General features: G+C 39.3%; 1 protein-coding gene and 1 pseudogene across 1 annotated transcript in view; both read right to left on the bottom strand.

The window, feature by feature from the left end:
- DCC (DCC netrin 1 receptor) overlaps positions 1 to 14,934 on the bottom strand; it is a 1,185,086-nt gene that overhangs the window by 825,130 nt on the left and 345,022 nt on the right. The gene's annotated exons all lie outside the window — the stretch shown is intronic.
- LOC118880417 lies at positions 14,071 to 14,223 on the bottom strand (annotated as a pseudogene).

Genomic DNA, 14,934 nt, shown 5'->3' with positions numbered 1-14,934 from the left:
TTGGAAGGTAGGGCTGGACAGAGGTAGGATAGAGCAGGTTGCCACAAACACACTGGACACAAAATGAATCTTACTTTTGTGTGCATCTTCAGCACTTGAATGTCTAAGAGTATAATAAGTAACAGTAGACAAGGGGATAGTTTTTGGTACTAAGCTACACAGATTTTGATTCTGCCAGAAAGGGCTCCCAGGGCCATGGTTCCTGGCCCATTTAACCCAGGATCCTTCTCCTCTAGCTTAAATGGGAGCTTTGATTACTTTGTGGGTTTTCTGTAACTTTGTTGCAACATACTATTTTTCTGGAAACTCCAAATCACATTTGCTTTCTCACTTATATCTTCTTTCCTGTTAGCTTTTTATCTTTAGAAAATTGCTGATTGATTCTCATATGAGCCAGGTAACAAATTCTTAACCTTCTAAAGTTGAACTACCTACAGACTCAGATGCAGCGACTCTGGCAGTGGCCATGGGTGGGACTCCTTATGGACGAGACTCAAACATTTCAGGGGAGCCCATTGCAGTATCTTTTTGTTGACATCTTCAACTGCCCTGCTGGTTGTCCATGCAAATGAGCTTTGACATCTTTAGATATTGGCCTCTGCTATTGGATGTGATCCTGTCTACCAAGGGTAGGGTTAGGGTTTTTCAAATATCTTGAAACTACCAATATTTTACATGTAAAAAGGTATGAGAAAGATTTTTGCCAATTTAAAAGTAACTTAGAGAGATAAGAAGAGGAAAAAGAGGCCCAGATATTACAAAGTTAATAATAACTTAGTAATATTTACTCAGTAATAACTTAGTATTTACTTAGAATTACTCACCAGGAAATTGTCAAAGCTAGCACCAAAATTCAGGGCTCCTGTCTCCCTATCCAAGCAATGGCTATTAAGCAAATATGCTGTAATAATGATAAATTACATAGATAACAAGTTTAAAATTAAGTGTCAGAAACACAGAAAAGTAGTAAGTATTGTAACATCATTCATTTTCTCCTTTGTGTGTGTGTGTGTGTGTATTGTTGTTCTTGTTCTTCTTCTTCTCCTGAGTCACAGTAAAAGAAATTCCCACCACTCCCGTATCCAGTGCACTGAAGAGTGTGGCTTTTTCCCTTCCATGTCTTTGTACATGCTGTTCCTGCAGCCTAGCGAGTCCTTCACTTCCCAAGTCTCCCTTTCCCTCCCACCACATCATTTCTCTCCTGTTTAACTCCCCCCTTCTTTTATATCTCAGCTCAGATATTATCTGTCCCTAAGACCTTCCCTGATCAGCTCTCCTCACCCCAAGCTCAGAAAGGTGTGTGTGCTCAAGATACCTTTCTCTTCTTATAGTGCTTTGCTCACCAGATTTTTGTGTTTATTTACTGTGGGTAAGGTATTATTCTGAGCCCCTTAAGGTCAATGTCGACCATTTGTTATCTCTGCCTCCTCGGTATGTATCACAGGACCTGGCTTGGTGGAGGGTGGAGAATGGGTGAGTAAACAAATAAACAGATGTAACTGCAAAAGCATAAAGCATTTGGGGGCAATGCTTGAAGGAAGCTGGCAGCATTCTGAATTGCTCTTGGTAACAAATGGTCTGCTTTGAAGTAAGAGAAATGAACAGAATTCAGAAATAGTCTTCCAGAAACTTACAATGTCAAATGAAACAATGTTCCCAAATAGCTACCAAGGAATAACAGAAACCTAATTACACTTGCAAACTATTTCACAAAATCCTAAAGTATTACCATCAGGCTATAGGTTTTCATAATAAATAAAATTCTCAAACCTTGGTATGTGGGACTCTTTTTATGAGGAAAACTAGAGGATGATCATGAACCCAGGGCTGTTTTCTAAGGACTGCTAGTCATGTTCTGGAAGCCTCTGCACCCACTGGATTATCTGACCCAGATTTTTGTTCCTAGAGTTTAGGATTGCAGTAAGAGACTTCCCTGGTGGTCCAGTGGGTAAGGCTCCGTGGTCCCAATGCAGGGGGCCCAGGTTTGATCCCTGGTCAGGGAACTAGATCCCGCATGCCACAAGGAAGATCCCGCGTGCAGCAACTAAGACCCGGCGCAGCCAAAATAAAAACAAAACAAAAATATTGCAATGAATTTTTTAAAACAGATGGAATTATTTCCACTCTGGGGTTTTATCAAGGTGTTTAGATGTCAACCTCACTTTATAATCCCTACACGTTTCTGAGTGACACAGGTACACCAGGTGCTAGGTTTAGATTTCTATCATGGCCTAATCAAGATGTCTCTGTAATGTTTTACCATCCTAAGATTTAGTAGTCAGCTAATGGGGCATCCTTACCATCCACAGGTTACTCAGTTGCCCTAGGCTTTTTGTTACCATGCTACATTTGAACATCAAGTCCTTTCAGTCTAGAATGAAAGGAAAGATTAAACTTGGAAACCTAGACATCAAATCCTATGACAGATTTGTAATAAATCAATTATTAATTCATTTATTATTCAACAAAAGTTTTTTGAGTACCTTTTATATACCTGGCCATGGTCTAAGCAGGACACTCAGCTGAGTGATCTGAGCACCAACAGTATGATAAATGTCAGACCAACATCTGTGTTTTCAGATCGCCAGTCTAGTGCCCTTTCCACTGGGTTTCGAGAGAAACCCTGTGCTTCCTTCAGGCCCTTTTTTTTTTCTCCTTCAGACTAATTACCTATTTAAGAGAGAAATGTTCGACAAAAACCTCACTCGTTCTGTGTGAAGACTACCACTAATGCCTGGTTTTCACACACACAGTAGCATTTCCTTCTACCGCTGTCAGCTTTCTTTCAAATGAAATCCCAAAGACCATATTTAAGAAGCACCAGAATTCCTAACACTCCTCTAGCCACTCTAGCCTTCTTCCTTCAATTTCCCAGAAATCCATTTTGGGGTTGCTGTCACTTTAATGAACCAATCTGAAAACCAGGCATTTTCAGGGATCAAAATTTATATTAGGATATCCATCTTCATCTGAGCAATTGATAATTGTCCACTCCTATCCCTAAGAGAGGAGTAGATATAAAATGAACTTAGAAAGTAAGGACACAAGCGTTTACATACAGTGTAGGAAAACCAGCCTTGTTCCCTTATAGGCACACTTTGCATAGCATAATTCCTTAAGGGGATAGTAAGAGATGATGCCAGAGACACAGCTGTGGACACAAGGCCCAGGATAATTTCAGCACCTGGGAACCAAGTGCCCCAAAGCTTCATATTAAGATGCATGAAGGGTAGCAGAGGCATGATTAGTCATAAATTAGGGCAAGCATATAAACGTCCAGGCTTCCACATATCCTCCGGCTCAAAGAAAAGACATGAGGGAGGCTAAGGGGAAACGATTGAAAACAAATCCCCAAAGTCTTCTACACCAATAGATACAATGGTTGAAAAGGCATCAGTAAAACCAAGAAGCCATGTTGCTGAGGGCATTCTGAATCCACAGAATAAGAAAGAATTTAAGAGTGTGACAAAGGAAAGATGAAGGCCAGCCTGTTTAGTAACACCGGACTTGATGGCTGACACTGGTGTGCTGTTTGTACACTAAGAGGGCACGCCGTTTATTTCATTTGCAATGTGGGATTCAGCATCATACTGCTTGCAACAAGCTCGGGCTCTTGCATAGAAGCCTTCAATCACCATCTTCATTTAATAAAATCTGAACTTTCAGGAGATGAGGATAACATCTCTCATAAATGTTAAATGTAATTGGAAACAGTCTCTATATAATTTTCTTTAAAAATGACTATGTGTAGAAAATTACTGTGACTGCTTTTGAAAGCCTCAAGTATTTATTTATTAAGTCAGGATCCCAATTTGTAAATAAACAAATTACCAGCTGTCATCATTTTTTTAAACAAATGGACTACCGCATTATAAGAGCATGGAACAGATAATAAACTATGTAATGTAAAAATAAAATATTTTCCTTCAGTGCTAGATGATAAATTATTGCATTTGAATTTCATCATGTACAAGGGTTGAGAGTTTTATGGGAACATTGACAGAGACTCGAAATGGTACCACATAACGTTTATAAAGCTCTTTTATACCTGTGAACTACTTTATACCTACTTTTATAGACTCATAGGGTGTAGTATCATAAGGGAACCCTTAAAAGGTAAGAAACTTAACTAATGGTATACAACTACTTAGTCTTAGACCCAGTATAAGAATACAGACCAACCATTTCCCATGTAGCTCCTTGATTCTAAGTTTATACTGGAAAGTGGGAAATGGGAAAGAATATCAGACCCCTTGGATCCAGTCAGATTCTTGGACGCTGCGTAGTAACTTTCCATCTCTGTCTACAATCTAAGCATGAGAAAGCCGGAGAAACATTTGTTGGCTTATTCTTTTATCTGTCCAGACTTTTCCCATTTGACTTCATTTCCCTTTAGTTTTCAGATAAGTCATGTCATCTGAGCACATTTTCCAAAAAGAAATCTTTGTAATAATTTTAAGGTAACCTGTTGACCTGACATGATAAAAAGACATGAGAGGAAGCAGTATGAAAACAAGATGATGAAACCATAAAATCCAACCCACACTTCCAGACCCATTTCTGTCCGCTACCCTGTGGCCCCCTATCATTTACCAATCCTCACTGATGCTCAAACCTGGCTTTGCCTTGATAAAATTGTACAGAATTCCAAGGAGAATGAAGAGGTTAAAAAGGCGTTATTTCCATATGGAAATAAAAATGGTCAATGTTGTCAAATGTCATTGGAAAGTCTGTAAGATGAAAGCTGTGAAGAGAGTATCAGATTTGACAACTGGAAGATCATTAATATCTCCTAGAATAGAATCAGCAGACTGATAGAGGCACCCAGTTATAGAGGATGAAGAAAGGGTAGACTTTTCTAAGAAGGAAGGAAGAGACTAGAGGTGAGATAGTAAATAAAGGAGAGGCTGGGGCCAAGAAAGGTTTTTGTTTTGTTCTGTTTTTAAGTGGGAGTGACATATATAAAGTCTGTGGGGAAGAATCCTGTAGAGGTTGAGATATTAGAAATTCAAAAAATTAAGAAAAAATTGAATAATTGATGGAACATTGCAGAAAAAAGGAGAAGGGTATCACAAGAGTAATTTGCCTTGAATTAGAAAAATGAAAATCTCTTTCTACAATGCTGAAGAAAAGGCAGTGAAGGTGGGTGATGATAAATAGAAGTGTCTATGTATGGAGATAGGTAGATATGAACCTCAGTTTTCACTACAAAATTGGCAGAAAAGTTCCTTTAAAAGTGTGCAATAGGGCTTCCCTGGTGGCGTAGTGGTTGAGAGTCTGCCTGCCAATGCAGGGGACACGGGTTCGAGCCCTGGTCTGGGAAGATCCCACATGCCGTGGAGCAACTAGGCCCGTGAGCCACAACTACTGAGCCTGCGCGTCTGGAGCCTGTGCTCCGCAACAAGAGAGGCCGCGATAGTGAGAGGCCCGTGCACCGCGATGAAGAGTGGCCCCCGCTTGCCGCAACTAGAGAAAGCCCTCGCACAGAAACGAAGATCCAACACAGCTAAAAATAAATAAATAAATTTATTTTAAAAAAAAAAGTGTGTAATAGCTGTTATGGGAATGGGAATGAGAAATGATCAATGTTACGTAAGTGCTTGGTCCAGCATCATGGAAGCCCAAGAAAGATGGAAACCATGAATTTGTAGAAGCGAAAATCCAGATTAAATAGCTGGATGCCTCTGAAAGGCTGGATATAGACCCTAGAAAGCAGATAGTTGGTTTAGCTGAAAGATGACAATTTGCAGTGTGAATGCTCCAGGCTATGGTCTTTTAGCATAGTTAATGAGAACACAATCATATTCCTAGTTGCTATTGCTACACTCTTTCAGGATAGGTAACATTTCAAGTTTCAAGGCTACTGTAGCTGGGACATCAATAAGAAGCACTAGACCTTGTTAAACAAAAAAAATAAAAAAGAAAGAAAGAAAGAAAAAAAGAAAAGAGTTTTCTAACTATATTAGCAAAGTCAAGGTGAAAACACTTGGAAGGATATTTTAATACAATATAGACATACCTGATTGTATTAAAAAATGGATTTCCGCCATCTATTATATTAGATAAGTCCTTATCAGAAGTCACCCAGTGTTGCTTAACTAGAAAATCTCACAAACAGTATTAGTCATTGATCAGAGGCTATCATAGATACAACTCACTGTGGCCAGTGAAATTCACCATGACAATATGTGTGTTATACAGAGCTTTGTTCAGGTTTAATGATTAACTCCCAATGGAGCAATATGGAATTGTGCACTTGCAATGCTGGTCAATCAATATCATGTGCTACTCTGGGTAATAATGCCTGTACTTTAAGAAACACAACTGCAATCACAGCAATGATGCTCTGCCCTGGCAATTCCTAAAGTGCTATCCATTTTCAGAATAGTTCAGCCTTTGGAAGCTGATCCTGGCAGTCGGCACAGGAAGAACTCATCTACATTTTAAGACACCAAATATATTTCTGGGTAATTGTATAGAAGAGACTCAACAACTATTCATTGACTATGAGTGGAAAGTGATGTGTAGGATAGAAAGAATCAAGTTTATATATAGTCTTGCTCAGGGAAAAATTATACCTATAAAACTGTATTAGAAAGCCCATATCTATGAGACAATCTGTATGTGGTAGAAAAAATGTAGCAGACATTCAAGAGAAGGGGCCTGGGGGTGGGGGGACTGCAGGTAGAAGTAAAGAAGGTGAGACTTAAACTGGATGTGGGATGATGGGAAATTTGAGTTGGAGATCATGGAGGGAAGAATAGTGTGTGTGTGTGTTTGTGTGTGTGTGTGTGTGTGTGTGTGTGTGTGTGTGAGAGAGAGAGAGAGAGAGAGAGAGATCTATCAAACGGTAACTTATAAAACATTCACTATATTTCATGATGTGTTTCTTTTTTACATAAACAGATTGCTCCCAAGCCTTGAAATTATAGACTCACCATTCAAAAGGAGACTAAAAACATATTGCTCCACTCAATTTATACATGAGGCAACTCAAGACTCACAGATTTATCTGGAGTGACATAGACACTTCAATGGACAGAATAAACACCACTCTGTGAATGTATTGATACTAAACCCTACTGAATTGTACATGTTAAGTGGGTGAGTTGTATGGGGGGATATGAATTATAGCTCAGTAAAGCTGCTTAAAACAAGGACAGAATTGGGGAAATGGGACTACAGTCCATGTCTGCTGACTTCCAAATCAGAGAATAAAAAAGTAATACGTAACACCCTAATCACCCTAATAGAATCAGGATAAAAGGTAGCAAAAGTTCAAAACATAAAGTTTTCTACTGCCTCAAACTTCAGGATGCCCATCTTTCTTATCCCTCAGACACCACCAAATGCAATTACCTTTGCCACGGATATCGAGTCTGATCACAAAGTTTGGGGAATTCACCAATAAAACAGCTATATTTCATTTGTCATTTCCCCTGAACCCCTGACATTCTGATTAGCAAATTCACGAATGATCAAAAATATCTTAAGATGAGTAACAATGATTTTATAGTTCTTCCTCCCAAAGGTGCTTGGATAATTACAGTGACATCATGTGACTGCCACCAGTGCTGCTACCCCAGTCAAACCTGTGGTGCAGAGAGGGTCAGATACAGTCTCCTCGGCTGGCTCAGAGAAAATTACTGAACAGACGCCCTCAGTCCCATGGCAACGTCCATGGCCACATGGATTTCCAAACGTGATCCCAGCATGAAACCACCCTTAGCCTGATGGCCTCACAGTTGGTTGAGGGGTAGGGTCTCCTCAGAGGATGCTTCCGGTCGACTTGTGTTCTAAGAACTGCAAGTCTCACAGCGGTACAGTGAGCTTGTAAATTTCACACCCTCACCCTCCTCATCAAATTTTGGAACTGACATCTCTGCATTCTATATAAACATGGAAAATTTTACTGACAACTACGCTGTAATTCCGTGAATTTGTTTTCCCTTTAAAGTTTTTCCTTCGGGAAGAACACACATCCATTCAGTTATTTATTTTTTCATTTATCCAAGGACATGTAACTAACTGCACATGATTTGGTCCCATCCTAAGGATGGTCATGTCACCATATTTCCTATACCCTGGAAGGGTCCCTTTTTAAGACCTTCGTCTTTCATATAGTTGATAATCTATATTTTCAAGAACCACAGGTTACATGGCAGAACAAGAGGGAGTAAGAGTTGCCAAAGAGGTTGGAAAAAAATACGAACTCTGTAAAACATAATCTGATAATCACGGTACTCAGAGAGAATGTTGTGATCCTCATTAAATCAGAAAAAAAGAAGAGAGGAAAATCTCACCAATTCATCCTCCCAGAATGCAATTAGGTACTATTTCTTGCAATAGATCAGCTGTGATGCAGATACATTCCTTAATGAGACAGAAAAAAATTAATATTTTTCTCCAAAGTTAAAGGATGAAAGTGAATCCCAGCAAACAATTTCCAAGAAGCTCAACGTTACTGGATCAGGTACAAGTGCTGCATCTTTTCGAACACAGAGACTTTCAGGTTGTTCAAAAGCTGGCTGTCATTTCTCTAATGATTAATGATGTTGAGCATCCTTTCATGTGTTTGTTGGCAATCTGTGTATCTTCTTTGGAGAAATGTCTATTTAGGTCTTCTGCCCATTTTTGGATTGGGTAGTTTGTTTTTTTGATATTGAGCTGCATGAGTTGCTTGTATGTTTTGGAGATTAATCCTTTGTCAGTTGTTTCATTTGCAAAGATACAGCCACTATGGAGAACAGTACGGAGGTTCCTTAAAAAACTAAAAATAGAACTACCATATGACCCAGCAATCCCACTACTGGGCATATGCCCTGAGAAAACTATAATTCAGAAAGAGTCATGTACCAAAATGTTCATTGCAGCTCTACTTACAATAGCCAGGACATGGAAGCAACCTGAGTGTCCATCAACAGATGAATGGATAAAGAAGATGTGGCACATATATACAATGGAATATGACTCAGCCATAAAAAGAAACGAAATTGAGTTATTTGTAGTGAGGTGGATGGACCTAGAGACTGTCATACAGAGTGAAGTAAGTCAGAAAGAGAAAAACAAATACTGTATGCTAACACATATATGTGGAATCTAAAAAAAAAGAGAGAAAATGGTCAGAAGAACCTAAGGGCAAGACGGGAATAAAGATGCAGACCTACTAGAGAATGGACTTGAGGATACGGGGAGGGGGAAGGGTAAGCTGGGACAAAGTGAGAGAGTGGCATGGACATATATACCAAACGTAAAATAGATAGCTAGTGGGAAGCAGCCGCATAGCACAGGGAGATCAGCTCAGTGCTTTGTGACCACCTAGAGGGGTGGGATAGGGAGGGTGGGAGGGAGGGAGATGCAAGAGGGAAGAGATATGGGGACATATGTATATGTATAACTGATCCACTTTGTTATAAAGCAGAAACTAACACACCATTGTAAAGCAATTATACTCTAATAAAGATGTTAAAAAAAAAAAACTGGCTGTCGTAACTAGGCAAAAGGAACTGGCATTATTTGGTTGGTTTTAAAGAGTATGAAAGGTACTCATTCCCTAAAATAGGTGTTTTTCCAATACGTATTTGGCCTTGGGATTTGAAGGGAGCTTTACTAAAATTCTATCTTAAGAAAACACTGTAAAGATTCTGCCTTATTTTGTGCTTTATGAAGAACGCATGCACACAGCAGGGCTACAAGTGAAGTCCTTGACGGCTTGGTGCTGGGCAGGGATGATACTTCCTACCTCTCAGCTGACCCTTGCCCTTAATTTCTAATTGCTCTATTACTTCTTAAAGGATTTCATTGGATTAAAGGAATCGTTTCTTGGTAGTAGAAGTGGCAGAACACAAGACGCCCAATTCAACCTATGCCTTCTAAACCTTAATGAGTGGTACCTAGATCTTAATGTTCACTTTTATTCCAAAATTAGATTCAATTTCACAGAGCTGACTAAGGTAGGTGACCTTATTGTAAGAGTGTGAATTCAAATTAAACACAAAACCAAGAGCAGATGATACCCTTTAATGATAATGAATAGAAATAGAGGGAAATATAAGATGATGTCTGCTACATCCAAAATAGATTCTCGATCACACTTCCAAAAATGTCTTCCAGAAGGCTTAACCAGCTGTTCTCCAATGGAACCTCTTGGATCAACAATTCTATTTCATATCCAATTTTTATGTTTAGTAGTATGGCATTTGCAAATTCTCTATTTAACAATGCACTTGTATCTAAATACTTTTAAACCCTGTACTCAGAATCCTTATTCTGAGCACTGAATGAATGTATCGGTGGCAGCACGAAGGTACTTTTGGAGGAAAACTTCAAACAAAAAATTTTAAAAATGCTATTTCTTGATAAATGCACACATTAAGTATGTTCGCATGTATGATTTAAAATAACTGTCAGAATTTAATGAGTATATCTTCAAAGTGTGAAGCACCCTTACAGTTATACACATATATCTAATAAAGGACCAAAAAGTGGGATCATGCAGGGCTCAGAAGGTTTTCTATTCTACTATTCATCTGTTAATCCAAACACATCAACTGCCCAGAGAATTCCTTAATAAATATGGTCTATTCTTCTTCCTTCACTTCACCTCTTCAACCAAAAACTAGGCTGTCAGGTGGTAGCTCAAGCTTCACAGGACATCTGAAGCAGAGTGATGGAGCTAAATGGAGTCCATAGTAGCTAATCCCAAACTCTTGAGACCAAAGGTGAAACAGAAAGACCTGATTGGTCTTGTTCTGTCTCCAGAATAAAATATCATCAGAACCTCTATGCCCAGAAGTTACCCATAGACTTAGATTCAGCACTCTGCAATTCCTTACTGAGAACTCTGTGCCTGGTGGACATTAGGGACTGAGTCTAGATCTCCTTCTGGAGGGAAGAAAACACAGATAAACAACCGGAGCTTAAACAGAAGCACACACATACATTCTAAGAGGGTGAAGTAGGAAGAGTTCGCTGTAGTGGAAGGAATAAGTCAAAGCTTCATGAATGCCAGGGTGTTTGACCTGCGTCTTGAAATAAAGGTAGTGTTTGGGAGATAAGATCAGGCATATTGATAGTATCACGTTAGGAGGGCCTGCAAATAAAGGCCACATTAGAGTAGAGCAGACTGCATGGGACTGGCAGGGTCCACAAATGTTGACTCATAGGCTCACTGCATCAGAAATACCTGGGGAGCAGGCTGAAAATTTAGATTCTATATTTTTCTAATTCTGTAAGTGTGAGGTGGAGCCAGGAATTGGCTGTACAGACAGTTTCAGGGGTTATCCCAGGGGATAGGGGATAAGATAAGAAACATTAAAGGGGCAGTTTGTACCAGCTCAAAAAGAGTGCTGGAAGTGCAAGGAGTTTGGGTTTTACTCTGTGGATGGAATAGAGGTTCTTAATTACTCTAAAGATCCTTATCAAGAACATTTAAAAGCCAATTTGTGAACTTAGGGATAAAAAACTTCTGAGTAAAAGGTCATAGATGCAAAGACATATGCACACGCGTGCACGCACGCGTGCACACACCCACACACCCATACACACAGACACGTAACCAGGAAGTTTACAGTGTTAGCAAAAATAGTTATATGACTATTTCGATAATAATGGTTTTCCATTGATTTCCTGTATGACAATGATATAGTTACTCCAGAAAGAGGTATGGAATGAGTTATCCACCTAGAGGTTGAAGGACTCTAAAGGGATCTTATCTCTATCACTGACTTGGGCAAATTAACCTTCTCTGTGCCTCAGTTTCGTCCTATGTGAGAACACAATAATAAAGCCTGGTGAGTATCAAACAGATGGCAAGAATCACAGGAAAAAGTAAGTAAAAGGCTTCAAAATATTAAAATAGAGTCTGTAAAACCCAATATTATATGGAGAGGAATATTCAGTTAAGTGTTTCCAGGGAATACTTTCTGACTCCTGAGTTCTAGGGAGATGATAAACCCATTTTGAATCCCTTTTCATTTTTTTGTTTTTTTAACGTGTAAATGTGGCCAGAGCCTTCCTGGGACCAGTTGTTCTGTGAGAAGCCCAGGTCCCAGGGGTGACTTGCAGCTGATCCCTCCCCTCCCATGGTCACAAAGATGAGAGCAGATGCACAGAGGGAAGAATGAGCTGAAAATCTAATTTACAATCAAAAAAGAACATGTGCCAACATAAAGCCTCGGCTGCAGAAGAACCTCTCTCAAAAACCTATTTAAGAGCGATCCACATATGTTGAAAATATTCCCAAGTTATCAATCTTCCACTGAGGCTCCCATCAAGCGCTGGCCGTCCTCACAACCATGCTTCCCCCCTGCCACTTGGGTCCCCCGCAGGAGAAGAGCCATCAGTCACTTGCACACTGCTTAGTTATGAACATAACCATCAATCATGTGCTACTAACTACTGCTGCAAAACCATTTCCCCAAATCTTTTAAGTTAATGTTAGTAAAAACTAAATCTACCCTCTTGGTATCATTTAGGGTTTTTTCAAAGTCATGAATAGCTGGATTCTGCTCTTTGACCCTTTCTACCATCAGACACGAACACACTACTGTTATTTAATACCTGATGAGGATCAGAGGCCAGAAAAGTCCAAATATTATCCACCTAAATAAGAAGTAAATAGCACATTGCAGTCCGGAATTGGATTTGCTCAATTCATTCTCATAAAGCAACACAAAGTAGTTATTTTTAACCCCCATTTTATTACTGAAGAAATCGAGGCCCAGAGAGGTTAAGTAATTTGCTTAAGATGTCACAGTTAATTTTTGGTGGTGTCAGAACTGTGCTAGGTAATGTCTGAAGGAAGAAGAGGAGGCAAGAAAGAGACCTGCAAAAGTCATTCCTTTATCCAAGTTTGTAGATAACGGCCAAGCTGAGTCTACGTGATTTTCTCTCACACGGGATGTGATTTTCCAAGCTACCCAACCAAGGGAGATAACCCTTGATTCCCCAGCAGGTGTCACTGTGGTTTGTGGAAGAGCATCCCTTACCCATCCCAGAAATTGCATTCTCTATACCTCAGACTCCTACCACTGGTACACAGAGCTAGTAGAATTATACGTTATAGTTGGAAATGTAGATATTTTCTAATCTAATCCCACCAGTTTACAGACAAAGAAATTGAGGCATAGAAATATGACCTGTCCAAGGTCACGTGCCTGTGGACATTCAGGATTAGAAGATGACCCCCTTGAGATCCACTGCTGAGGACAATTCTTTACTCAGCTCTGTCTTTTCCTACTGTGATTCTAACTGATGTCTAAGGTTTTTTATCTGCAGCAATGCCTTCCGCAATTCTGTGTTTTTTTAAGCATGGGAAGAAAACATATAGAAAGAAGCATCTAAAACCATATTTTTTTTAATTAGAAAAATAGCGCTGACACCTTAAGTCCAACCTCTCCTCTAAGACATCTCTTCTGTGAACCTCACTTCTAGAACATTAAGGAAGTCTATAGCTAGGAGGGACTAAACCATCTGATGCAATTGTTTCCTTCCCTTTTTTTAAACTACAAACTAAACTTCAGATTGTATTTGGATTTCACCAGTTTTTATACTAATGTCCTTTTCCTACCTCAGGACACAATTGAGGATCCCACACTGCATTTCGTCATCCTCACTCCTTAAGTCTCCACTGGTCTGGGGTAGTTTCTCACTCCTTCTTTTTCATGGACTTGACAACTTGAGGAGTACTAGTATTTTGTAGAATGTCCCTTAGTATGGGTTTGTCTGATATTTTTCTCATGATAAGACTGGGGCTATGGGTTTGGGGAAGAAAATCAGAGAGACGAAGCTCCCTCTTTATCATATCGTATTGGGGGTATATGCTATTAAGATGACTTATTACTGCTGACGGAAACTCTGATAACTTGGTTAAACTAGTGGCTGCCATGTTTTCTACTCATGCTAACTTTCCTCCTTCCAGGCTCTATATTTTGGATGAGGGTAAGTCCAGCCCTCACTTATATTACTTGAAATAATTTTATAAGAAAGATCTGTGCCTCCTCCCCTATTTATTTATTTATTCAATTGTTTATGTCAATATGAACTTGTATATATTTATTTTATACTTTGGGTTCTATACACAATTGAGGTTATAGTTCAATATCACACTATATATTTTGTTGCTCTATCTGTTCTCAATAACAGGAGTGCCAACGTCTTCTGGCTTCTAGGCCAGAAAAGCTCTTCCTACACTTGATCTTAGCCAAAAGGCCGAGAAGCGATAAGCTCTTCCTAAAAGGGTACATTTCTATCTAACAATTGCTTTTTCTGCAACCATGCTTATCATTTCTGGCCTCTGATTTTATAATGTTATTATTTTACACTTGCTAATATCTGATTTCTTCACCTGAAAATGCATATGGTGTAACTACAAGTATATTCCCACTGTGAATTCAGAAATGGGGTGAATAAAAATGGCCTCTAAAAGCTAGGCTACAAACCAGCTAAGAATGCGGCTATTTAAACAGAGGGTATTCTAGAACATCTATATGGCAGGGGTTTAGGAGACATTAGTCTGGTTAGAATAGGAGGCGAGGCGAGGGAGCCTCCCTTGAAGTTCTATTTGCAGCAGCTTACATTGTACAGAAAACGCAAAATACGTGGTAAAGGTAATTTTGTTCACATTTGACATAAGATTGCAAAATAAAACAGCATTACAGTAAAAGAATATTATTATTGTTTTAGGTTTGGATGGCTTGAAGGAGGGGCTAGAGAAGATCTTCCAAACTCCCCATTGGTGCTGGCATTGCTTCCCAAACTATTAACTATCCCCACAAGCTCTCATCACTAACAGTGGATTCTTGATACAGTAGTGACTGCGGGGATTTTTAACCTGTGGGTTTAGGAATAGAGGAAACATTTGGCATTTAGAATAAAAAATAAATAAAAACCAAGCTATTTAGGGGAGAATGTTCCAATCACTTCTACTCTTCC

This window comes from Balaenoptera musculus, chromosome 14, assembly GCF_009873245.2.
Source record: "Balaenoptera musculus isolate JJ_BM4_2016_0621 chromosome 14, mBalMus1.pri.v3, whole genome shotgun sequence".
Classification (NCBI taxonomy): Eukaryota; Metazoa; Chordata; class Mammalia; order Artiodactyla; family Balaenopteridae; genus Balaenoptera; species Balaenoptera musculus.
The sequence above is the reverse complement of the archived record's forward strand: the minus strand, read 5'-3'. Positions and strand labels throughout refer to the sequence as shown.